The sequence below is a fragment of the Hyaena hyaena genome, unplaced genomic scaffold (genome assembly GCF_003009895.1).
Source record: "Hyaena hyaena isolate Hyena2069 unplaced genomic scaffold, ASM300989v1 scaffold_284, whole genome shotgun sequence".
Taxonomy (NCBI): Eukaryota; Metazoa; Chordata; class Mammalia; order Carnivora; family Hyaenidae; genus Hyaena; species Hyaena hyaena.
The window spans coordinates 1,681,983-1,707,461 of record NW_024080913.1 but is presented as its reverse complement, the minus strand read 5'-3'; the positions used below and the strand labels follow the sequence as shown (position 1 = coordinate 1,707,461).

General features: G+C 40.9%; 1 protein-coding gene and 1 long non-coding RNA gene across 2 annotated transcripts in view; one reads left to right on the top strand and one right to left on the bottom strand.

Annotated features, from left to right (window-relative positions):
• SNX27 (sorting nexin 27) overlaps positions 1-25,479 on the bottom strand; it is a 69,824-nt gene that overhangs the window by 43,243 nt on the left and 1,102 nt on the right. The window lies entirely within an intron of this gene.
• Positions 25,237-25,479, top strand: part of LOC120241254 — a 2,356-nt gene continuing 2,113 nt past the window's right edge. Inside the window, exon 1 of the long non-coding RNA XR_005530852.1 lies at positions 25,237-25,331. This is a non-coding gene — a long non-coding RNA (uncharacterized LOC120241254). The remainder of the gene's footprint in view (positions 25,332-25,479) is intronic.

Sequence of the window (25,479 nt, the reverse complement as noted above, 5' to 3'; positions counted from 1 at the left end):
TTTTGTTTTTTTTTTAATGTTTTATTTATTTCTAGGAGAGAGAGAGAGAGACAGCGTGAGCAGCGGAGGGTCAGAGAGAGGGAGTCACAGACTGAAACAGGCTCCAGGCTCTGTGCTGGCAGTCAGCACAGAGCCTGACGCGGGGCTCGAACCCACGAACCGCGAGACCATGACCTAAGCGAAAGTCGGATGCTCAACCGACTAAGCCACCCAGGCGCCCCTACCACTTTGTTTTTAAAAAGGCAAGGAGATGGGGTGCCTGGGTGGCTCGGTCGTTTAAGTGTCCAACTATGGATTCCAGCTCAGGTCATGATCTCACGGTTCATGAGATGGAGCCCCATGTCGGGCTCTGCACTGCCAGCATGGAACCTTCCTGGGACTCTCTCTCCCTGTCTCTCTGCCCCTCCCCTGCTCACTCTCTCTCTCAAGGTAAAAAAAAAAAAAAATAAAAAAAAATAAAAAAAAATAAACATAAAAAAAGGCAAGGAGATCATCTAAATTTTTCATGCTCTTAACCAACTTCCTTTGTCCTCCCAATCATGTCCATTAATCTCTCAACACTCTATCTTCTTTCTGTGCTATCTCAAAATTCTGTATAATCAGTTCAAACTAAAAAAATGTACATCTAAAGTTACACATTCTTTACAAACTACTCATTCTGCTCCCCGTTTCACCGTACATACCAGAGCTGCAACTAGGAAAAGTACAAGGTTTGGAAGAACAATAATTTTGTCAAGGAAGATGCTGAGCCTCACAAAACTCACTGGGCAAACTGAACTACCTTCCCATAATGCTGGCCGCGCCTGCTGTCTCAGCAAAAACCATGAGGCAGCTCGCTGACCAAAGGCTCCCTCCACGGCTCTCCCAGGAGGCTTAAGAAACACACACCTGGCCTTCAGTCAATTTGATACAAGCTTATCTACCCTTCAGAGTTAAGCTCTTTTTCAGTTCTAAACCATTAGGATTTTTCCTTCCTGAAAATGATGCTAAGTTTGGTAACAAGCCTTCCACAAATGTTTCAGTCCCTGGAATCCTCGCTGTCAGACTGGTATCTGAAACATCCATTTACATAAACAGAAAAGGCAGATCTTCCAGCTAAGGCTCCTTCCTTCTGGGTTTAACAATCTAGTCAGTAAATCAGCACGCTAGACATTTCACAACCTGAAGTCTAACTTATACACAAAGAAATTCAATAATTTCACGATTGGCTACATAGAAGAAAATAAAAGCACCCTTACCACTGATGGGAACTGGGGCTTTTAAAATCTGAATCAGGTCAAACTAGTAATCAGGAAAAAATGACCAACTCTGATCCCAGAGCAAGATGGCAAAACAGAGAAAACAGGCATTGAAGCTAGATCTACAGGGGTTCAAATCCTGGCTCTGCCTGTAGTACTGGCACTGGTCTTAACTAAGTCATTTAACCTTTCTTGGCATTGTTTTCTGCCTCTATAAAGTGGGGACAATAATAAGTCCCGAACAAGGTTATTGTGAGGATTAATGTAATGAAACATGTAACCTGCTAGGAACGATACCTGAACACTCGTGTCAAAAGGTGTAAGAGAGTACTGTGTAGATGTTGGTTACAAAGAAAATCTGGTTGAAGAAGAAATGGAAACCTAAAGTTGAGGATTACCAAAGGATTTCATCTAAATCTTAGCCTTATTAGTAGTTCTGAGAAAACGTTTTGCAGGTAGAAGAAAAATAAAATTGCAAAAGCAAAAGTCAGAAATCAACAGAAAGCCTCATTTACCCCTAGGAGTCTTAGCTTACTTATGAACAATCTTAATTTTTATTGTTATTTTGTTTTTTAAGTTTATTTTGAGAGAGGGGGAGAGTGTGCATGTATGGAGGGGCAGAGAGAGAGGGAGTCTCAAGCACGTTCTGCACAGACAGCACGGAGCCCGATGTGGGGCTTGAACTCATGGAGCACACCTTGATCTGAGCCACTTAACCAACTGAGCCACCCAGGTGCCCCATCCTTAATTTTTTTTTAACAAAGTGGGAAAAACTCGTACTTTAGAGACTGAATAAAACATCTTAGGTACTAAAACAAGATTTTTATGTTAGTAAAATCAACCTATGAGATGCACATTTATGAAAAACACGCTTAACAACTATGCTCAAATCTTATTTTTCAGCTCCCTCATTTTTTTCCCTTAAAGGATCTTTAACCTGGGGTACAGCTGTCAATAGACTTTAGGGGTCAGTGAACACCTACACCATTTGTATGTAAAACTGTATTTGTGTGCATATATGCATTTTTTCCAGAGGAAAGGGTCCACAGTTTCCATAGGCTTCAAAAGGGAGCAACGTGACCTCCAGAAAGGTTAAGAACTACTGCTCTCAATACACACTTCTTCCACCCGTTCAGTTTTCAAGTTAGAATACACTTCCTGGGGTCACTCATAAGAACAAGCCCCCAAAGTCATCAAAGAAACTGAAGTAAGGCTTACTTACTCCAAGAGCCAGGGAGCTTGCTTATTTTCACTTCTTTATCAGAAAGACCAAGCTTCAAATTGGCTATCATCCCAAAAACCTCTTTAAAACTAAATAAAAAAATAAAGACAGGAACGAACTACCAGTCTCACATTCTAAACACACTTGCTAATGTTTATTTGGTTCAACTATAGAAGGAATGCTACACATTCCACAATTTAATACAAGGCTGGAAATGCCTTCATTCTTCAGAGAATGAAATGAGGTTAGTAAAAACTGTTAGACAGCTAATTTCAAAAAGGGCCCTCCTTCCTCAAGAAATAAGAGGCCTTTACAATCATAAAAACGTTTATATGATATCCTCTTTTCCATGAGAATGTCACTATAACCAAGTTCAAATTAAGTGTGGCCCAATTTGGACAATTGTAAAGACATAAATGAATGTAAACTATATATTCTGCAGTAAAGGGAACTTTCAGCAGGAGGCTTCTGGTCCACAGCCCAGGTTTTAGAGTCAGACTTGGGCCTGAGTACCATTTGTGGCATTTAACAGATGAGGAATTAGGTAAGTTATTCAATTTCACTAAACCTCAGTTCCCTAATTCATAAAACGGCATTAATAATACCTACAGCCAACAGAGAACTAAAATGCAACAAAGCCTTAGCGCATGGTAACCACTCAATAAATGATAGCTATCGATATGATCGTATTTATGTCAGTTGGGTAAACAGGTTAGTAGCATGGTGGCCTCCTGATGACATAACCCTTTCCACCACCAATTTCCCTGGGCCTTTCTTCTGTCTTTATAATAATCTAGGGGTACCTGGATGGCTCAGCGGGTGAGTGTCTGACTTCGGTTCAGGTCATGATCTCACAGTTCTCGAGTTCAAGCCCTGCATCAGGCTCACTGCTGTCAGCGCAAAGCCTACTGTCTCCCTCTCTGCCCCTGCCCCACTTGAGCTCTCTCTCAAAAATAAATAAACATTAAAAAAACATTATAACATAATCCAGCTGGAATTCATTTGAAAATAAATGACTGGCTCTCAACCGATGCTGATGTTTGATTCACAAGAAGAGAATCCTCTCCCTAAGAACGCTGCATCAGAGAGCGTCCGAGTCCCACAGCACACAAGTAACTGTGCCCAGTAGGGTCTTACTCCTCTCTGTTCTTCCACAGACAAAGGGAATGGCTTAAACACACTACCAAAACGTTTCCAACAGATAGTGATTAAACAAATATAGCTAAATGTTAATTATAAAATTGAGGCGGTCCGTATGCAGAGGTATTCACTGTGCATTTCCTTCAGCTTTTCTGTATGTTTGAAATTTTTCAGAATATGTGAGGGAACAAGAGGCTACCAAAAAAACTCCCAACAATCCACATAAGACCAAATTTTGTTTCCTTAGGTAACTTGGTGATATCCAAAATTTCCTTTGTGTCTTCAGCACTATAAAGATATACCTAATTTTATTTTTTTTAAGTTTTTATATTTTATTTTTGAGAGAGAGGGAGGGAGCGAGCATGAGCAGGAGAGGGGCAGAGAGAGAGAGGGAGACACAGAATCCAAAGCAGGCTCCAGGCTCTGAGCTGTCAGCACAGAGCCCGACACAGGGCTCAAACCCACAAACCATGAGATCATGACCTGAGCCAAAGTTTGATGCTTAACCAGCTAAGCCATCAGGTGCCCCAATTACACAAAGGTTTTTAAACAACCTCCCTATTTTCTCTACAATGTATCTTCTTGGAAACTGGGTGAAGACTCACAAGTTGGAGAAAAACAGACTCCTGACACAGGAGATGAGGGACACTTCCTTTGACTTCTCACTGCTTAACTGCCTAGTTAGTAGGTACAGCAATACTAGACAATAGACTATAAAACCAAGGAACTACTCTACTGAAATTTGAAGATCTGTCCTTTCTAATTTTGCAGTTCAGTCATTTGGCTTGGATTGGCTACTTTTCTTTTTAATTAATTTGTTTTGAGAGAGACAGAGAAAGACAGAGAAAGAGAGAAGGGGAGTGGCAGAGGCGGGGGAGAGAGAATCCCACGCAGTCTTAGTGCTGTCAGTACAAGGCTGGATGTGGGGCTCACGAACCGTCAGATCATGACCTGAGTCAAGGTTAAGTCAGGCGCTTAACCGACTGGGCCACCCAGGCGCTCCCCTTTTTTTTTTTTAAGTGGGCTCTACACCCAATGTGGGGCTGGAACTTATAACCTTGTGATCAACGGACACCAACTGAGCCAGCCAGGCATCCCTGATTGGCCTCCTTATTATCTTACTTAGGCAAACAATCAAGTCAGGAAATAACTTTTATTGACGATCTTAACAATCATGCTGTACTTTGCCTTTAAACTCTTGAGATAAGAGATTCAAACATGCATAAGCCATGAACATAGCCACAGGAAGTGTGGATGTGTCTACACAAAATTATTATTCTGGATGACTAAATACCAAGAAATTTCTGGAATTCTGTTTCAGAAATAATAAGTTTCACTTTATATTTTATTATAATTTATTTATCCTAATTTATTGATAGGAAAAGAAAAGTATAACCAGAGAAAGTAAATGGTCAAAGATTTTTTTTTTAATTTTTTTTAATGTTTTATTTATTTCTAAGAGAGAGAGAGAGAGATAGAGAGAGAGAGCATGAGCAGGGGAGGGTCAGAGAGAGAGGGAATCACAGACTGAAACAGGCTCCAGGCTCTGAGCTGGCAGTCAGCACAGAGCCCGACGCGGGGCTCGAACCCACGAACCGTGAGATCATGACCTAAGCGAAAGTCGGACGCTTAACCGACTAAGCCACCCAGGCGCCCCGGTCAAAGATTTCTATTGGAATCTTTTTTGAGCTTTTTCTATTTTATTTTTTATTTTAGAGAGAGAAAGAATGCGAGCTGGGGAGAGGTGCAACGGGAGACAGAGAGAATTTTAAGCAGGAGCCCAATGCGGGGCTTGATCCATGACCTTGTGACATGACCCTAAGCAGAAATCAAGTCAGATGTTCAACCAACTGAGCCACCAGGTGTCCCGAGCTTTTTCTAACAGTAAATCTTGTCAACAACTTAAAAAGCACAAAATTATCTCAGTTACTTTTAATGTTAACTTACATGGAAAATGAGATGATGACTATGTAAATAGGTAAAATCCTTTTGGAAAGAAATTTCACTGGTAATATGCATCTAAAGTTATAAAAAATGTTCATATTTTTTCAACTAAAATGGCATTACTGAAAACATACTCTAAGGAAAACATCACAAGAGGGCAAGAACTCTGCTGTGACATGCAGATAGCTACTCTCAGGTCTATGTTGAAAGAAAAAATGAAATAATCCTGAATAAAAAAGTTGTTTCCAAATTTCTGTTCTTATAAAAAGTCAAATAACAGAGGGATGAATGATTAAGAAAATTATAGCACAGGGGCACCTGGGTGGCTCAGTTGGTTAAGCGTCCGACTTCAGCTCAGGTCATGATCTCACAGTTTGTGGGTTCGAGCCCTGCATCAGGCTCTGTGCTGACAGCTCAGAGCCTGGAGCCTCCATCAGATTGTGTCTCCCTCTCTCTCTGCCCCTCCACCATCATGCTCTGTTTCTCTCGGTCTCAATAATAAATAAACATAAAAAGCACAAATTAAATATAAAAGTTACTTAAAATTATAGATTGAAGAAAATAATCTAGAAACATGTTTGAGCTGATGTTAAAAAGTAGATTATAAAATGCAATTTCTAAAAGGTAACACAGGAGAAAATCTAGGGTATGGCAAAGAGATTTTAAATACAACAAAAACATGATCTATGAAAGAAAAAATTGTAGGCTGACCTTTATTAAAATTAAAAACTCTGGGGGCACCTGGGTGGCTTAGTCAGTTAAGCGTCTGACTTCGGCTCAGGTCATGATCTCACCATGGACAAGTTTGAGCCCCATGTCAGGCTCCAAGCTGACAGCTCAGTGCCTAAAGCCTGCTTCGGATTCTGTGTCTCCCTCTCTCTGCTCCTCCCCCACTTGCACTGTGTGTGTGTGTGTGTGTGTGTGTGTGTCTCAAAAATAAATAAACATTAAAAAAAAAAAGCTAAACACAGTGTTAACCATAAGATCCAGCAATCACAGTACCAGGTATCCACCCAACTGAGATGAAAGCTTATATTTACACAAAAAATCTGCAGATGAGTGTTTATACCAGCTTTATTCATAATTGCCAAAAACTGGAAGCAACCAAGATATCCTTTATAAGTGAGTGGATAAACAAAACTGTGGTACATCTAGACAATGGAATATTATTCAGCTATAAAATGAAATGAGCTATCAAGTCACAGAAAGACATGGTATGGGAGGAGAGACCTTAAGTGTATATTGCTAAGGGAAAGAAGGCAATCTGAAAAGGCTATATACTTTTAATAATCATTTAATAACATATATACGATTCCGATTATATGACCTCGAAAAGGCAAAGATTCGTGTGTTGCCAAGGGCTGATGGTGGGGGGGGGGCAAGTGAAACGCAGGGGCTTTTCAGGGTGGTAAAGCTGTTTTGTATGACACTGTAACAGCACATACAGGACACAACGCATTTGTCAAAACCTACAGAACTTTACAACACAAAGAGTAAACCTTAACGTACACAATTTTTCTGCAGAAATCAGCTAGTATGGTGGGAGAATCCCCAACGGTGACAAAAGAATCTAATTGTATTTCAAATATATTTCAAACAACCTCACCGAAGGGGGTAGGGAACGAATGAATTCTAGAAGATAAAGGCAAAAAAGGGACTGCACGTAAGTACTGTATTCTAGCCAATAAAACTGCTTCCCCAGGGTAGAGGTTAACAATTGCTATACGCGTATATGGGAGCTGAACAATTAAGTAAATGAACGGTGAATGTGGGGAGCCAAATTTCTCACTGTTGTGGAAATGTACAGATCTGCAAGGGGAGGGTAACAAAAGGTCCATATGGTACCGGAGTAAAGCTAGAGACATCAGTAAGAACTCATGTTGAACTTAATATAGATAAAGATGGTTACATACAGAAATATTTATAGACACGTGTATATACAAGAGTAAATACACACACTTTTTTTTTTTTTTTTTTTGCTTTCAGCTGAGAGGAAAAAAGAAGCTCAGAGAAGCCACACTCAGTACAACAACCACACCTACTGCCCAGATCTTGGGTTCTTTCTCACACCATTCCCCAATCAAAAGAATGAAGAACCAATGGAGAAATGGCTGATTCAGGACTGAAGCAGGAAATACACAAGATGAGCTCGGAGCCTTTTGTAGTAAGAGAAAGTAAAGAAGTACTCAAACACAAAACAAAAACCCCTGCACATTAATGGGGGCATGGCAAGAGTGCAAAGGAGCCAACTGAAAGAGCTATCAATGGCCAAAGCTGGGAGAATTAGAACGACAAAATAGAGCAGTATTGGATTCTATAACCCATCTTTTATAAAGTAAGTCTCCATGAGCCCATAATGATATCAATGAGTGAATAAATTAATTTGTAGGGGAGAACAGACGTCCTTCTCCTGTGCAGGAGGATTCTAAATACATTATAAAGACACTGTCTATAAAGGAGGGGAGCATCACCCTCCCCTTTAGGTGTAGGCTGCACGTAGTGTGACTGCTACCCAAAGGGTACAGTAGGGGAGAGGGGATGAGAATACATTACAGTATAGAAACTGAACAAACACAATTTTAGCCAGATGATAGACATTGCAAATCATTATGATAGTATGTATTCTTAATGTGAACTGATGAAAATGGTACTTTACCTCTGTAATATTCCTCCCCAAAAAAACAAAACCCCAGTCTAATGGTGGAAAAAAAAATCAAATTCCAATAGTCAAACATCCTAAAATATACCTCACAACTGTCAAGGTCATCAAAAACAGAAAAACTGAGAAACTGTTACAGCTAAAATGAGCCTAAAAAGACACGATGACTAAATGCAATGTGGTATCCTAGATGGGATCCTAGAAATGAAAGACATTCGGTAAAAACTAAAGAAATCTGAATAAACTATGAGCTATAGTTAGCAATAACATATCAACATTGGTTCATTAACTTAAACAAACGGACCATACTTATGTAAGATGTTCATAAAAGGAGAAACTATATGCTGGGGGTGGGGAAGGATATAAGGCAACTGTCTGATTTTTCTGTAAATCAAACTGGAAAATACAGTATTAATTTTTAAATATAGATTACAAATTGTATATAACAGTATGATTGCAACTTCATAAAAAATGCATACATAAAAAACAGACTAAATACCGAAAGTAGGTATCATCATACCTAACGGATGATGACAGGGGAATTTTTTCTTTCTTTTCTTTAGTCTCCAAATTTTCTCTAACCTATTTACAATCCTTTTATAATTTAAAGAATGAATTTTATAGCACCACACACCTATCAGAATGACCAAAATCCAGACCACTAAAACCACTAAATGATGGCAAGGATATGTATTAAGAAAAACACTCCTTCCATGTTGGTGGGAATGCAAAACGGTACAGCCACTTTGGAGGACAGTTGGCAGTTTCTTACAAAACTAACATACTCTTACCACCTGATCTAGCAATTGTACTCCTTGGTATTTATCCAAAGGAGTTGAAAATTTATGTCTACACAAAAACCTACACATAGATGTTTATAGAAGTTTTATTCATAATTACCAAAAACTTAGAAACAACCAAATGTCCTTCAGTAGAGGAATGGAGAAACCCAGACAATGGAATATTAAAGTTTATTTATTTTTCAGAGAGAGCATGAACCAGGGAGGGACAGAGAGAGAGACAGAGAGAGGGAGAACGAGAGAGGGAGAGAGAGAATCTCAAACAGGTTCCACACAGTCAGCGCAGAACCCAACCACCAACTCACAGACTGTGAGATTATGACCTGGGCCAAAACCCAGAGTCGGACATTTAGCCACATGAGCCACCCGGGCGCCTCCCTACACAATGGAATATGATTCAGCACTATAAAGAAATGAGCCATCAAGCCATGAAAAGGTATGAAGGAAACTTAAATGCACATTACTAAGTGAAAGAAAACGGTCTAAAATGGCTACACACTTCATTCCAACTCTACGACATTCTGGAAGAGGAAAAATTGTGAAGAGAAGTAAAAAGGTCAGTAGTCACCAGGGCTCCGGGGAAGAGAGGAATGAGTAAGCAGAGCACAGAGGATTTTTAGGGCAGTGCCACTACTGTGTACTATAATAGTGGATACAGGTCATTAAAATTTGTCCAAACCCAAAGAATGTCCAATACCAAGGATGCACAATACCAACGTATGTCTAATACTAAGGTAAACTATGGCCTCTGGGTGACAATGACGTATTAGTGTAGGTTCATCGATTATAATAAATAAGCCCCTGTGGCAGGGGATGTTTATGACGGGGAAGGCTATGCAGGTATGGGGTAGGAGGTGTATAGAAGTCTCTATATCTGTTCAGTTTTGCTGTGAAACTAAAACTACTCTAAAACAGAAAACCAACTAAATTTAAATTTTAAAAATCAAGAATGAAATCTCAGAAAATATAAATACAAAAGTGGATCGGACCTTAGATGCCAAACACCGAAATTCCAGATCATTAGACTAAGACTCTATCATGTCTCCTTCGTAAATAAATAATTCAATAACAAGATGGAGTGTGCTATTCCATTTTCTGTCATGAAAATCAAAACAAAACATGAAATCTCCAAATAAAAAAAAATGCTACAGCTTAGGGGTGCCTGGCTGGGTCAGTATGCAAATCTTCATCTTGGGGTTGTGAGTTTGAGCCCCACATTGGGCATAAAGATTACTTAAAAAATTAATGATTTTAAAAGGTAGGGGGAAAATGCCACAGCATAAAAGAGTTAAACAGTATTTAATTTATACTTTATTTCTACTTAGGAAGCTAGATCCACAAAATAATTTCAAGAATCCCTATTTCTTTCCCTGCCCACCAATCAGGAAAACAAACAAACAACTACTACTACCTTCCCTCTCCTCAGTTATGATTTAATGTAACCACTTTCCAGCCGGAACAACTGCTGAATGTAACTGAGCAGAAAACCACGTCAGGGTCTCAAAAATCAATCAATTTGTCTTTTCGTCACGGTCTTAAAAATCACAAACAATTTGTCTTTTCTTCCTGATTTTTAAGACCATTATCATGTAATGCAGTAATTCTGACAAATTATTTGTTACCAGGAAAATATAAAAGCAAAATGTCTGGACTCAAACTACAGCCCAAAAAACCCATAAAACAAACAAACAAACAACCTCACCACTGGGGCGCCTGCGTGGCTCAGTCAGTTGAGCATCTGACTCTTGATTTCGGCTCAGGTCGTGATCTCATGGTTCATGGGATGCAGCCCCTTGTCAGGTTCCCTACTGGCAGCAGGGAGCCTGCTTGAGATACTCTCTCTCCCTGTCTCTCTCTGCTCCTCCCTCCTTCCCTCCCTCTCTCTTCTCTCTCCCCCAATAAATAAGTAAACATTAAAAAACAAAACCAAAAGCCCTCATCTTGTCTAAGCTTATCTTTGGTTAATAAGAGGAAAAAACAAAAAATGTCAACTACATGTAAACCAAATTAAATGATTTTTAGCATTCTGTGCAAAGCCCTAGCTCACAAAATTCTTTGGTGCATTTTTTAAGTATCAAAAGCAAAAGTCAATATTTATACCAATATTCTAAAGCACCTATATCCAGGAATTTAACACTGGGCAAAAGAGAGTATTAGTAACAATAAAATATGGCTCTGGCAGAGTTGAGAAACTGAGAAGCGTGTCAATCAGCATCTGACCTTCCCAAAGAGAGAAAAAATAAGTAACTTGTCAAATAAGCTGCTTATCATCAATTGGACTCCTCACCCTTAGCTGGGTGTTCTATTCAGAAAGAATACTGCCTGAGGCAGGAAAAGTACAAATAAGGCTCACCTATATTTCGACCTTAATACCTCTTGCCAGAAGTAACAAGGGCTTATTACTTGAGAAGTAATAGATTCCTCAAACCTAACTCAAGGCAACTCAGTGTACAAATATTACCTATCCAGGTAGATTTATTTCTAAAAAAGTATAGAAAGGTTTTAAGATATTTTTAAAATAAATATTGGGGCGCCTGGGTGGCTTAGTCGGTTAAGTGTCCGACTTTCGCTTAGGTCGTGATCTCGCAGTTCGTGGGTTCGAGCCCCGCGTCGGGCTCTGTGCTGACTGCCAGCTCAGAGCCTGGAGCCTGTTTCAGAGTCTGTATCTCCCTCTCTCCCTGACCCTCCCCTGCTCACGCTGTCTCTCTCTCCTATAAATAAAACATTAAAAAAAATTTTTTAATAAAATAAATATAAAATTACAATCAAGCTACTTGAAAAAAGCTCATTGTTAATCAACAATTACAGGTAAGGCGAATGTAACCACTAGTCCCCAAGAACACAAACTTGTTCATTTCCCTCCTTACCAGAATACAAAATCCCAGTCTTAGAATGCTCTTTAAAGCAGCCTTCCAGGGGTGCCTGGGTGGATCAGTCAGTTAAGCATCCAACTTTGGCTGAGGTCATGATCTCGGAGTTTGTGAGTTTGAGCCCCATGTGGGGCTCTCTGCTGTCAGTGCAGAGCCTGCTTCAGATCCTCTGTCTCCCTCTCCTCCTCCTCTTCCACCCTACCCTCTCTTTCTCTCAAAAATAAGCAAACAAAAATCCAGCCTCCTGTATTTAAAACATTTAGGCTATTAAACCTGTGTTCTAGGTTGCTAAGACATATCTAGTTTATGTCTGTTGTCCTGGCATAATTAAGTTCCTTTTCGTTTTCAAGTGTCTTGGTATGGGTGATAAATTATATAATCCTTATAGTTTTAGTACATTTTGTCTGGAAGACTTCTGCTAAAATGCACGTGGTCCCTGGGCATTTGCATTTACTAGTTTATTTACTTTTTTTTTTTTTTTTACAAATAGTTTGTCTTTTTTTGTAAGATGCCTATTTCATTTTATTTATTTTTTTACAAATAGTTTATTGTCTGCATTTACTAGTTTAGATAACTAAGGGCAGCAAAGTACTTATGGGGACTTAAGGAATTAGGGCTGTTCTTCCCATTGGGAGATGCGGAGAGGAGGGGAGGGTTGAGACTTTGGGTCAACGGGGCTTAGAAATGATCTGAGGCTTCTATCCTTCCTCCCATGCCAACCCCAGTCCAGGCAGGTGCCATCTTTATTTCCTTGGCCTCCCCATGGTTTACTCCAACAACAAACTGTTAATCTTCCCCGTACCACACACAGATTTCCTAAGGGCAAGGACAACATGTTATTCAGCTTTCTATCCCCAGTGTTTAATCCCATGTTCGTCAGGTAGGAAGCACTCATTAAAATTTTTCCCTGAATGAATGAAAAAAATTATTAAGACTAGCACACACACACAAAACATTCAATAGTGGTTTTCCTTCATGCACTCCTTATTTTCAACTTTTACATTGGTTTCACTGTTTGGGGGGGAAGTACTAAAACCACTAAGCAAGCTCTGTATTTTTCAAATTTTAGCATTAGTGATCATTTTGCTTTCTATAACAGGAGGTAATAAAAATAATGCTTAAGAGTAAAATATGGTATTCAATTATGTAAACAATTTCAAAGTGGGGTTATGTTTTCTTTTATTCAAATATGTTGAAAATAAAACTAAATTGTTTTTATTAATTTTTAAAAATATAAACACTGGGGCGCCTGGGTGGCTCCGTTGGTTAAGCGTCCGACTTCGGCTCAGGTCATGATCTCACGGTTCGTGGGTTCGAGCCCCACTTCGGGCTGTGCTGACAGCTAGCTCAGAGCCTGAAGCCTGTTTCGGATTCTGTGTCTCCCTCTCTCTCTGACCCTCCCCTGCTCACGCTGTCTCTCTCTCTCTCTCTCCTAGAAATAAATAAAAATATTTAAAAAAAGAAAGAAAGAAAACATTAAAAAATTAAAAAAATAAAAATAAAAATAAAGTATAAACACTGACTCCAAGGATGGCAAATGAGGTCAGAAGGAGTAAGAAATAATGTTGACATTTAAAAAGCAAGTCTTGGGGCGCCTGGGTGGCTCAGTGGGTTGAGCGTCCGACTTCAGCTCAGGTCATGATCTCACGGTTCGTGGGTTTGAGCCCCGCGTCGGGCTCTGTGCTGACAGCTAGCTCAGAGTCTGGAGCCTGTTTCAAGAGTCTGTGTCTTCCTCTCTCTCTGACCCTTCCCTGCTCATACTGTCTCTCTCTCAGAAATAAATAAAACATTAAAAAAAAATTAAAAAAAAAATAAATAAAAAGCAAGTCTTTATTTTATGTGAATTCTGGGATTAATCTATTGTAATTACACCGTTTCATCTCATGAAAACTAAATGCACCAAACCTGGTATGAAAAAAACTTAAGCACAATGGGTTCCTTCGCATGACAGATGTGAATTACCAATAAGGAATTAAAGACGGTTCTACTAAAACTACATACAACACTGACTTAATTTTGTTTTGACAAGATTTTGTTTTCAATTTTTGTCTTTAAACATATGATCAACATGTAGCAAATTCATGGTTCTCCTGAAATGGAAGGCTGAATGTGAAAATGGGCTACTTCTTTTTTTTTTTTAATTTTTTTACAAATAGTTTATTGTCAAATTAGTTTTCACATAACACCCAGTGCTCATCCCCACAAGTGCCCTCCTCCATGCCCATCCCCCCCTCCCCCCCACATCCATCAGTCCTCAGTTTTTGTCAGCATTCAAGAGTCTCTCATGGTTTGCCTCTCTCCCTTTCCCCCACCATTTCCCCCCTTCTTCTCCCGGTTGGTCCTCTGTTAAGTTCCTCCTAGTCCTCCTATATGTGCACACATATGATATTTGTCCTTCTCTGCCTGACTTATTTCGCTCAGCATAACACCCTCAAGGTCCATCCATGTTGCTACACATGGCCAGATTTCATTGTTTCTCATTGCCATGTAGTATTCCATGGTATAGATAAACCACATCTTCTTGATCCATTCATCTGTTGATGGACACTTAGGCTCTTTCCATGTTTTAGCTATTGTGGAGAGTGCTGCTATGAACATTGGGGTACATGTGCTCCTATGCCTCAGCATTTCTGTATCCCTTGGGTAAATTCCTAGCAGTGCTATTGCTGGGTCATAAGGGAGTTCTATTGTTAGTTTCCTGAGGAACCTCCACACTGTTTTCCAGAGGGGCTGTACCAGTTTACATTCCCACCAACAGTGTAGGAGGGTATCCGTTTCTCCACATCCTCGCCAGCATCTAGAGTTCTCTGATTTGCTCATTTTAGCCACTCTGACTGGCGTGAGGTGGTATCTCAGTGTGGTTTTGATTTGTATTTCCCTGATGAGGAGCGATGCTGAGCATCGTTTCATGTGTCTGTTGGCCATCTGGATGTCCTCTTTGGAGAAGTGTCTGTTCATATCTTCTGAAAAATGGGCTACTTCTTTACACCACCGTGTAAAGTGATGTTAGATAGCGTAAGAGAGCAGCTTGTTCCTCCAGCCTGACAGCCTCCCGGGCACACAACTACTGCTGAGAACTCCCTCAGTTATTCACCAGAAAACAAATATTATCGGCCCTAAATCATTTCCAACACCAACTCAAGAGTTTGAGATCTGCTATATCTTGAACTACTGCCTACCTGGCTAATTTAAATGTACCTCCAGATGTTCTTAATTTAGTATACTGATCACAATGAAAGTTAAAGAATAAAATCCACCAGCTTTATCAACAACCTTAGCTTGCAAGTGATATAAATTACCAAAGAAGGAATCTTAATTTTTTTAAAGTTCTATTCACTACTATTTCTGGATTACTACATAATGTGTTTAAAAGCAAGACTCCTCCCATGATCTGTTCTAGGATAACAGCCTACACCCTGAATCCCAATACTTATCTCCTAAATATTCAACTACTCTCAAGAAGTACTATACAGGCATGTACAAACAAAAGTGCATCTCTATCACTACTGGAAAAAAAAGCTCAAAATACCTTCATCTATGACAGCCTTTAAAAATTAGTTTACAAAACCACCACAACAAAATTTAGCTAACAAAAGATATACTTTTGAAGGGATATAGCCCTTTAGCGGTCAAATACCACTTTTTAATTCAAATTAAATGTGGGCAATTTCTTTTTAACGCTGAGGAACACAGACTACAGTTTCTGTAAATTATGGTCTATTTCAACACATCGAACAAGAAAGGTACAGTAAGACCCTTCCTGAATCAGCAATATAAAGGCCACCTGGGTACGGCAGGGAAATCTAAAATACCGTATCAGCACATAACCCCTAGCAGCGTCACATCCCCTTGGATTCAAAATACCAGCTACAGACCAAAACTCACTGCTGTTTCCATGTAAAAACAGAGGCAGGTTACATATCTTGAGAAAACAGATCCAGAAAGTAGTTTTTTTTTTTTAAACACATTTTTTTAAATGTTTATTTATCTTTGGAAGAGAGAGACAGAGTGTGGCGGGGGAGGGGCAGAGAGAGCGGGAGACAGAATCTGAAGCAGGCTCCAGTTCTGAGCTGTCAGCACAGAGCCCGACGTGGGGCTTGAACTCATGAACTGCGAGATCATGACCTAAGCTAAAGTCGGAAGTTTAACTCACTGAGCCACCCAGGCACCCCCAGAAAGTAGTTTTTAACCCTACCAAAATACTGGGTTAAAAACATTCCAGTAACCCACGGTGCATTCAGCAGACAAACTACACACTTTACAAGTTACAAAACTGTATAGATGATTAAACTGATCAGCAAAAGAAGTAGATCACCAAAACTTAATTTAATCAGTCTCCCAATTAAAAAAATTTTAATGTGTATTTATTTTTGAGAGACAGAGCGAGTGGGGGAGGGGCAGAGGGAGAGGAAGACACAGAATCCAAGGCAGGCTCCAGACTCAGAGCTGTCAGCACAGAGCCCGATGTGGGGCGCGGGCTCGAACTCAAAAGTGGTGAGCTCATGACCTGAGCTAAGGTCGGATGCTTAACCAACTGAGCTACCCAGACGCTTCAATCTCCCAATTTTTAAAACATACTAAATGAGCAAAACTACAGCTAGACACACCTGAAAATGTAAAAGCACTGCAGTCCTGGTGGGGCGGTGGGGAGAGACCTTTCTGGTTTATACTGTTGATCGCTTCTCTGGGAGTAGGCAGCTGCTGGAGCACAGCTGGTAGCATATCGACACGCAGCTGACTCCCTGCAGACAGTCTGTACTTTTCCAAAGAGAAGTAAACTAATTACTTGTGTTTCAAGTCCACAGAATACATAGATCTGTCATTCTGGTTTTGCTCTGAGGTCTGATGGCTTGAGCAAAAATAAATCATTTTTTAAAAGATGCTTTCACAACAACGGAAGTTCGCGGAAGGAAGTACACATGAGAATACTCAAATACAGCTCCTTATTCTGTAACTTTGATACCTTGTAGACACATGTATTTTCTCAACTATCTCAACCCTTACTTGGTTAGCAGGGAGCACTGAGTAATAAACAAGATACTACATAGCATTTGACTAATACAATATCACACAATTCAATCCTGAAGTACCCCTCACGTTACTGAGAGAAAGCAAAAAGACACTTTGTGGTCAACACCAATTCTTATTTTCTCTCCCCTCTCTCTACCCCTTCCCCACCTGCTTAAAAATAAACTTAAAAAAAAATCTTTGTATCAATTTTCACTCTGAAGGTAGACAACAGGTATAAACCTTAGTATCATACTAAGTTGTCTGTCTTCAGTCCCAACTGTATGCTGTACGCAGAAACAAAAGATTTATTTTTTTTAAATGTTTTTAATGTTTTAGTTATTTTTAGGAGAGAGAGAGACAGCATGAGCAGGGGAGGGTCAGAGAGAGAGGGAGTCACAGACTCTGAAACAGGCTCCAGGCTCTGAGCTGGCAGTCAGCACAGAGCCCGATGCAGGGCTCGAACCCACGAACTGCGAGATCATGACCTAAGCGAAAGTCGGACGCTTAACTGACTAAGCCACCCAGGCGCCCCAGAAACAAAAGATTTAAATTAAAGGATGTATCTTCAAATCAGAGAAATAGACTTGAAGGGAAGAAGAGTGAACACCGAACAGCACAGGGAGGGCAGAGCACACTGGACCCGCAGCATATAAGGATCACTGATCAACTATAAAAACACAACAGTATGGGGGCATCTGGGGGGCTCAGTCAGTTAAGCGTCCAACTTCGGCTCAGGTCATGATCTCACAGTCCACAGTCTGTGGGTTGGAGCCCTGCGTCGGGCTCTGGGCTGACAGCTCAGAGCCTGGAGTCTGCTTCGAATTCTGTGTCTCCCTCCCCTGCTCACGCTCTGTTTCTCTCTCTCTCTCAAAAATAAATAAACATTAAAAAAAATTTTTAATATAAATAAATAAATAAACAAACACAACAGTATGTATACTCACTTAAAACTTAAAAGAGTAGTGGATATTCGAGAAGCTAGATTGTGAGGTAAAACATACACAAATTAAACGCAACCTGCTCCTCACCAACTGTTCCCAGCTCTGAGTGTTAAGAGCTTAGTTTTTCTTTGTTCCCTTCTTAATATAGTACAAGACGCCCAAGAGACTAGATGCTCTGAAATTCTTCTAATTCTAATAGTGATTTTCCCCTTTGGCCTTGGAAAGTTAGTCACCGCTTCAGGTAAATAATTTTTTAAAAAGTAAATTCACAGGGAGTCCTAAATATTAACGCACATATTATATTCTGGCCTCAAAAACAGAACAGAATCCAAACTTTGTAGCATTGCATTCAAAGCTCTTTTTGTTTTTAAAAAATTTTCTTAATGTTTATTCATTTCTGAGGCAGAAACAGACAGAGGGTGAGTAGGGGAGGGTCAGAGAGTGATGGAGACACAGAATCCCAAGCAGTTAGGGGCCTGAACCTGCGGACCTCAAGATCATGACCTGAGCTGAAGTCAGACACTTAATGGAGTGAGCCACCCAGGTGTCCGTGAAAGCCCTTTTTACATGTTTATTACAGAGAGAGGAAAAACACGCACAAGAGGGGCAGAGAGAGAGGGAGACAGAGAATCCCAAGCAGGCTCCAACATCAACACAGGGCCTGAGTTGGGGCTTGAACTCATGAGCACAAGACCATGACACCGAGTGGAAATCAAGAGTGAGATGCTCAACCAACTGAGCCATCGCAGCACCCCAAAGCCCTTTTTGATCCACTGTCTACAGATAAACAGCAACTTCAGATTCCTTGTTATCCTAAGAACTTTTTGTATCTTCCTCCTTTTGGTCACACCGTTTCCTCAGCCTATGAAATCCTTCCCCCTTTTCTGCCTACTGAAATTATACTTGTCCTTCAATCGTCACTTAAAGCCTTCTATGACCTATCTACCCACCGATGATCTCAGGCATATTCACTTTTTCCTTTAAACTACCACTGTGTTTTTTTCCTTTATCTCCATTTGTTTTTTTTGCTTTACACACGTTAAGTTGTTTATAGGTAACTTCTCCACTGCAGGGAACTCAGGGACCCTGTGACTCATACAAGCCTAATGGTAATTTACACATAATTTGTGCTCAGTTATGGAACCAGACTGAATATGAGCTGGTATTAGTGGGCCAACATCAGAAAAGTGATGCCCAAATTACTGTTTCTCAAACAGTGGATCATAACCTAATAGTCATGAAATTCATGTAGATCACCATCAGCATTCAAAAAGTAATACATTCCAAAATACTGAACAGACTAAAAAATGTCAGGGGGCATGACACCAGTAAATAGTTTAGTGAAACTTGTTTCATGTGTATTTTTTTTGTATTTATATTGGGTTCTAATATAAAATGTATCTCTTACAGAAAGTTCCAAGTTTTTAAATACACACAGACATATATATATATATAATGTTTACTCATTTTTGAAAGAGAGAAAGAGCATGAGCAGGGAAGGGGCAGAGACAGAGGGAGACACAGAATCCCAAGCAGGCTCCAGGCTCTGAGCTGTCAGCACAGAGTCTGATGTGGGGCTCGAACTCACAAACCGTGAGATCATGACCTGAGCTACAGTCAGATGCTTAGCGGACTGAGCCACCCAGGTGCCCCAAGAAAGTTGCAAGTTTTTAAAAACATTTTAAAACTGTGGGTTAAGCATCCAAATCTTGCTTTTGGCTCATGTCACCATCTCATGGACCGTGAGTTTGTGCAGAGCCTGCTGGGGATTCTCTCCCTGTCTCTCTGCCCCTCCCTCTCTCTCTCCCTTTTTCTCAAAATAAATAAATAAACTTAAAAAAACTGCCTATACATTTGTTTCCACATGTGGAGCTGGAATCATACCACCCGTACATAGGTTTTTTACAGGACTGCCTGAAAGCACAGAAACAGTCTACACAGCTGATAGTCAAAGAGAATGATCCTAACTGCCTCTAACCTAAACCACCACAATATCCAGTGTGTCAGGAATGCCATCATGTGACGAATAAACCCACCGCAGATCCTGCTCCCCAAGCACTGTGCAGTGATCATAAATTCCAAGTGTCAGCTTGTCAAGTGAGCCTCTTTGCTTATCCTAAGAATTACTCACAACGGAACTTATCTTAAAAAACAATTATCCTTGAGAGCACGGTGGCAAACCCTCACCTGGACCAAACTAGTCAGTGGGGGCTGCAGAGAACCCTCCTTCACAATAATTTACGAGACACATCTTCACGCTAGTAAACAACAGATCTGTTCCTTGTAACAGCAATGTTGTGGAAGCGACTTCCAAGGGGAAGACAATGGTATTTTCAAATTTAGTGTTATTTGTTTGCCACCTCACTTACCTAGGGAATTAAAAGCATTTCCTGGGATGGCAATTACGATTATGTCAGGCTCTCTTCACTGATAACCAATAGAGTAAAGACAGCAACAAACAAGGACAAAAAATAACTACTTTGTTCCCCTGTCACCCGTTCAATTTAACAACCAGAGAGACGGGAAATAAAGACGTAAGACAGTTACATTTCATAATAATAGAACCAAAGCTCAAGTTACTATCCAAGTTTATTAGGATGTGACTGAATTTTAAGAATTTTAAGTGACTATTCAGTCAATAATAGTTGACTACTAAAAACCAAAAAAACCTCAGAAAACAGGGAAGCCATGGCAGCTCAGTCATTTAAGTGGCCAACTCTTAGTTTCAGCTCCTAGTCATGATCTCACAGTTGTGAGACAAAGCCCTGGGTTGGGCTCCACACTGAGCATGAAGCCTGCCTGGGATTCTCTCTCTCCCTCTCTCTGCCCCTCTCCCAGTCACACGTGCTCTCAAAATAAACTTAAAAAAAAAAAAAAAAAGCTGTAAAAAAAATAGCTGAGAAAACCAAGAAATGGAAAATATACTGGATTTAAAATCCAAAGATCGGGGTTTAATTCTGGTTAACATCCATTAGTGCAACACAACACCCTGTTTCCTCTCATAAAAAAGAGACAAATAATGCTCATACATTCATTCAGCAAGTATTTATTGAATAAACCCTCCATGTGCCATTAGATGTGTGGCTGGGGAAACAACATAGATGAATGTAGTCCCCATCCTTGAGGAATTTCTCTTTTCCCTATCTCACAAGGCTACTGATAAGATAAAATGTACACACACTATGCAAATTGTAACACACCACATAAAGTGCAAAGTGATATAATGATTTTATTAACTTGTTTTACCTCTTCACCACCCATCTTTATTACAACATTTAGAAAGATTCAATAAAGTCTAGATGAGCAGATGTAATAGTCCGGTCTCTAACTGAATTGATCTTCTAAGGGCTGGAATTCAGGAGCCTAACAAATCACTATTAGTACAGTCTTAGCTCATAACTCTCAATATAACCACAAAATTAAAACGAACTGAGAATCCATTCAGGGCCTAGAACCTGCAGTGTTACTCCAGGCACGGGCTGGGAACGTGAGTTGTATTACCCACACCTGCCTGGCAAAGGGAGTAAAAAATAAAGACTTCTAGGCCCCATGCAAGACCTACTGAATCATACATAACCCTCAAAGGGTGACCCCAAGAATCTACGCTGTTGACAAGCACACCTAGTGACTCACATGCTCACTAGAGTTTAAGAACCACTACCACAAAGTTTTCCTTTGATCAATAACCACGATTTCAGGGGCACCTGGGTGGCTCAGTCGGTTGGGCGTCAAACTTTGGCTCAGGTCATGATCTCGCGGTTTGTGGGTTCGAGCCCCGCATCGGGCTCTGTGCTGACAGCTAGCTCAGAGTCTGGAGCTTGTTTCAGATTCTGTGTCTCCCTCTCTCTCTGACCCTCTCCTGCTTATGCTGTCTCTCTCTGTCTCAAAAATAAAAAATAAACATAAAAAAATAAATAAAAAATAACCATGATTTCAAACACCATTTCCAAAATCTACCCAGAAGCTCTGGGCCAAATAGAAGTCAGCTACAGACAAGAAAGCAGCTCCTGAGGAGGCACTTAGCAGTCAACGTTAAATGACTCACACTTAACTCATAAAAATACTTCTGGTGGCACCAACCTCTTTTCATTCCAAACTTTCACACAAATGAAGTCCCCCCCCACCAAAAAAAAAAAAAAAAAAAAAAAAAAAAAAAAAAAAAAAAAAACAAAAAAAAAAAAAAAAAAAAAAAAAAGGAAAAAGAATGTCCATGATATCCTTAAGTTATTAAAATTAACTCCAAACAAATAAATGTATATAGATACATATAGCTTCAATTTTTTTTTTTTTTTTGAGAGAGAGAGAGAGAGAGAGAGAAGGGGAGGCGTAGACAAAGTAGGAGGGAGAGAATCTTAAGCAAGCTCCATGGCCAGCATGGAGACCCTAGGATAACAACCCAGCTGAAATCAGGAGTCAGACGCTCAACCAACCAACTCACCCAGGCACCCCTATAAGCTTCAATTCTTCTTCTTTTTTTAAATGTTTATTTTTGAGACAGAGAGAGAGCACGAGTGGGGGAGGGGCAGAAACCGAGGGAGACAAGGAATCCGAAGCAGGCTCCAGGCTCTGAGCTGTCAGCACAGAGCCCTACGCGGGGCTCGAACCCATGAACCATGAGTTCATGACCTGAGCCGACGTTGGCCGCTCAACAGACTGAGCTACCCAGGCGCCCCCTGCTTCAATTTTTCTTATGGTTTAACTTTAACAAGGGAAAGGTGATGGGCATATTATCTTGTAGCTATCAAGACAGAAGGCATATACTCTACCCGGCATAAATACAATCATGATTTTGAATGCATGCAAACCAATCTTACGGGTCCATGCTTCTTAAAGAGCACACTACCTAAATACCAAACTAGCCAAAAGACAAACATAATTCCTCAAAAATATGAAGGTACCACAACCATATCCACCATATGCTTAAACTCTCCTAAGGTCAGCTCTCAAGAAATCAATCAGGAGTCCTTGGAAGTACTTCAACATTAAGAAAATTAACCTTAAGTCAAATGTTACTTCACATACTATATAATTAGTGCAAAGATGTATTTATTTTGGTTCTATTTACTGAAAGCATCCCTCCAGGTATATACAGATCAAAGGGAAGACATTCAATATATGCTACACTGGGGAAAATTACAAGGTGGAAACTAACATTGCTGGTAGAAATCTTTCCATCTGCAATAAAGTTTAGAGCCCAGAGGGCTTGTTCATACTCTAGTACCGAGACTTGCAACATGACTCTTACCCAAACCAGTTAGAATCTAGTCAGTTTTGAAGGGAGAAAGGACAAACTGAACAATACTGAATTTAATTTAATGACTGTTCCAAGATTCAATGAGGACAGGGCCTTAGTAAGCAGTCTTTAAAAGAAGCAGAAAGAAACTGATGTTCTTACTTTTGTCCAAGCCTTTAGTCCCTTAAATCTCAAAAGTTATTCTCTTTTTTCACACCTCTATCCACTGTCCCAACAACTGTAACATACAAAAATTAGAATAATCTGTGTATAGGAGGAAAACACCTAAAATAGGGTCAAATCTTAAACAGCGATTATCAAGGTCCAGACATGCACCGATGGCTTCTTACAAGCGAAGTCTACACAATAATAATCTACCTGTGCCTAACCCTGACCCCACCTGGCACTTCATCAACATGCAAAACCTTCCTGGGACAGCAGAGAGGTTCACTGAAGGAACCTGGATGGGAGACAAGAGAAAAGCTCTAAGGTGTGTTGCCTAAAGAACGCGTTAGGAACAGCAGCATCGACCTAACCCAAATCAAAACAAGTCGTGGGCACATACATCCCTCAAGAATCATGTCTGTTTGATCTCCGCTTTCTTCCTCTTACCTGAAAACCTAAGGAGGTAGTGCAGGCTTTGGAGAAGGGAAGAGACTCTACATCTGAGGTCTCTGAGACCTGCTACCTTGCGTGACTCCCTGTCCCAGCTCTCACCATTTCCACTACAGTAGCAGGGAAGCCTCACAGAGTTGGAAGTCAAAATACAGGTGGAAGGTGAGAAATCACAGCCAGGAAGAGATCTGACTGTCACCGCCTTCCAAAGAAAGGTTCTCTAAACCAAGAGGATTATTTTGCCCCGCCCACTGTCTTGTCTCTTTTAAGACGAAGTTCTGTAGTCACCACCAGGATGTGCCAAAAGTCAGTTTTCTCCCTAGAAGGAGGGATGGGCCTGGACTGGAACCTGGACCCGAGGCAAGTCCTGCTTCCTGTCCTCGCCTGAAGTCTCCCTTACAGTAGCTCATTTCGACCTAGGCTCTGCTACAGAATCATCATAAAGGCTCAGAGCTACCAACTATGTTAGTTCACATATACATACAAATGTATTTGAAATGGTTGATCACGTGAGCTGTTGTCTTCCTCAGAATTATTTATTTTGGCTTACAGAAAATATAAACAAATATATAATTTATATGTAATAAACCCTATATATAAAGAGTAAATGACTTAGAACTGAAGCAAAAGTTTATAATTTTAAGTAAAGCCTTCAATTTTAAATTGAAAAATAAACAAACAGCTGAATCCAAAGTTAACTTCCAAAGGGAAAGGAAAATGACAATTCTGAGAGCTTCTATCTGAAGGAAACGTCAGCCACAGCCTTTGAATTCTCTAGAAAGAAAAGCATGAGATGCCCCGGTATAAAGCCTTTGACTTCTCTAGAAAGAAAAGCATGAGATGCCCAGGTATAAAGCAAAAGGTCATGACTGCATTCTGTGTCGAACGCCCTGAACCCCGAATATTAAGAATGTACTCCCAGAGGGTACAAGAAGAGCAGGTGGGACGCTGACGGAAAAAGACCGGATAAACGGTAGGTTTAGTAGCTCCGAACACTTACTTCCGTGAGCTGCTCTGTTTTCCGAAGAGGAACCAGAACGAGCGGATGCTCCAGTAAGAATAAGGATAAGGGCAGAGGGCACCAGGTAAATGCAAAGCGGTGGATTCCTCTTTAGTCCAGACCTACAAGATACTAACCTCTTGGAAATCCTAACCGAGCAAACCTACGATTTTACTGGAGGAGGGGCTGAAGGTTGCGGAAATTATAACTGAAACAACATATATAAAAAATGAGACCGGCTTCTGAGGGCAAACCCAAGCTCTTAGGGAAGGGGGCCGGAGTCTGAAAAAATAAGGTTCCGTAGAAAAGCCCGAGAGAGATCCAGGCCCGAGGACTGCGGCGGGGAGCGGAGAAGCGCGGAGCGGGCACCACCCAGCAGCGGGGCAGCGACCACTGTACACGTGTTGGTGCGGAGTACAGGGAACCCCTGGATGAAGGGGCGGAGTAGGTCTGGGCCGAAGGGCGAGACCGGGAGGCAGCTTCCTGCCGGGGCTCGACAGGGACGCGACGGGGAAGTGGGGTCGGCGTGTGCCGGGGGGGGGGGGGGGGGGGGGAGCAGCCGGGGGGCCTGAAGAGAGCAGGCGAAGAAGAGGAGAAGGTCGAGCGCGGGATCACTGGAGGACGGAGCGGAGACACTGGACGGGGCAGGCCGGGGAAAAGTGAGGCGCTCAGAGAGCCCACGGGGGGTTCGGCCCGGGGAGGGGGTGAGAAGGGAGGAGAGCTCCAGCTAAACCTGGCTGAAAGGAAGTAGGAGCATGGTGCAGGGGTGAAGGGACGCTCTCCGAGCGACAGGGTGACGGGGGGGGG